Source organism: Podarcis raffonei, chromosome 2, assembly GCF_027172205.1.
Source record: "Podarcis raffonei isolate rPodRaf1 chromosome 2, rPodRaf1.pri, whole genome shotgun sequence".
NCBI lineage: Eukaryota > Metazoa > Chordata > Lepidosauria > Squamata > Lacertidae > Podarcis > Podarcis raffonei.
Window position 1 is genome coordinate 93,150,244 of NC_070603.1, and position 2,047 is coordinate 93,152,290.

Sequence of the window (2,047 nt, forward strand, 5' to 3'; positions counted from 1 at the left end):
CTACTGCAACATTTATAAAAGTATTTATATGCTGCCAGTTTTAACAATATAGCATGATGGCGTGCAGCAATATATAGAGTGAAATATAATAGCTGTAAGAAATAGACTCTTAAATGACTGAAAAATCAAAACATTTGAACAGTTACATAAGTCTGTCTACATGCTAAGGTCTTCAAGAGACTCCTGAGGTCAAAAGCGAGGGTACCTGTCAAATCTTTGCTGGAAGAATGATGACACTAAACGCCCGACTTCCAGTGGAGGCTAGCTGGGCCTTTATAACACAGGGGTCACCTGGAAGTGGTCCTCTGGATAATCACAGTGAATGAGTTGAAATATACCATCCAAGTGCACCTCTGTAATCAAATGGCTTTGCCCACCGCTGTCATTGCTCAGTACCAGGAACCCAGCAGTATACTCTATTTCCTTGCATGTATAAACATGAATGCATTCATAAATTGGAGTGATCTGCAAATACCAGTGCTCAGACGTCAAATCCAGGCTTACATCCACAGAGCAGTTAGCTAAACATCTAGCTAATATTTGACTGGGCAGTTATGTGTGTAAAATGCTGATATATTTATTTGTGAGCCAACTCCCCCCACCCCACCCCTATTGATCTCTCTAGTGCACAGAAAATGATGACACGTTTTTTTCTTGGTGAGTTATTCTGGTCTATGTTATGTTAGAAAAGGGATGCAAAGCTAGCTTTCAAGTGACAAATGACACAGCAGGAAGGAAGGAAGGAAGACCCATTTAGAAAACCAATGTGACAAGGCAGATGATATGCCTTCACTAATCTTCAAACTTTTTGGACCCAAGACCCACTTTTAACCCAAACATGCATTTGGGGACCCATTTCTTAATATTTTACCACATATTTGCATGGTGGTAGTGCTCCTGCAGTATCTCATGGTGGGAAAATATGGTCTGAACTATTTTGAGTATCTGTAGCTAGAACATTAGTAAGGGGGTGGGGAAAACATCTATGCCATGTACAGATTTCACCTTTGCTACCACTAGTCCTTTAGTCCTCAGCTTACTACGCATGGAAATATGGAAAGCTGGTGTGCTGGAAATGCCTCTTCAGTCATCAGCTTCCTAAATAGCCACAGGCAAATCATATGCCTTTCACTTAGCCTCAGTTCTGCATCTTTAAAATGGGAGTCTTAACCTCACTGCAGCAACGGCCACATTCTTTTCTGGGGTGCATACCAGTGATGGGTGGGTGGAACTTGTAGATGTGGTCAGAACAATAAATGTGTCTCCTACACACACTTGCACACCTTTCTTTATCTATCCTCCATCCAGAAAGCATTTATCAGAGTTCAAGGAAGTGGGTGTGGCACGAGAGCGCTGAGGTCAGAGTCGAGAGAACTGGAGGGCCACATTTGGCCCCTGGGCTTGAGCATCCCAACTCCGGCCTCACAGAGTGTCGGAGAGGATAATGAAGCAGCTATTGAGGAAGCATGCTTCAGAAGCAACATAGGAAGTAATTGAACAATGTTACATTTAGGGTTTCTTCACTGTCCAACACCACCCTCCCCAACACAAACACACTTGCCTTTTGTGAGTTCCAGGAATTTAGTGGGCAAACTAAGGGAAGTGCCTCCAACGCGAAAAGCGCCCCTTTTGGGTTTCTGTCTGCGATGCAGTCTTGTGATGGCACAGAAGTAATACTGTGTGTGTGTGTGTGTGTGTGTGTGTGTGTGTGTGTGACGAAGAACATTCCACAGACAGAAAAGAGTTATGGGATTCCCTATGGGTTTGGTGGCTCAAAAGCACCACTTCTTTAGATTTCTTTAGAAAGGAAAAGGCCGCGCAGTGCAATGCCGAACCGTCCTCAAGCGCCCTTTGTCTTTTGCATCCCCCGGTTCCTATCCGAAGAGGGGAAGCGGAGATTGCCGTTTGGGAGCAATTTCTGCAAATGCTGTTGGGGAGCATTTCTGAGGAAGAAGCAGCAGCAGCAAGGAAGGTGCAGCGCTCCCTCAGGTCGCTAGAAGCCGCTGCCGCCCCCGCCGGATTCGCAGCTCCCCTTGCAAGAGCCGCC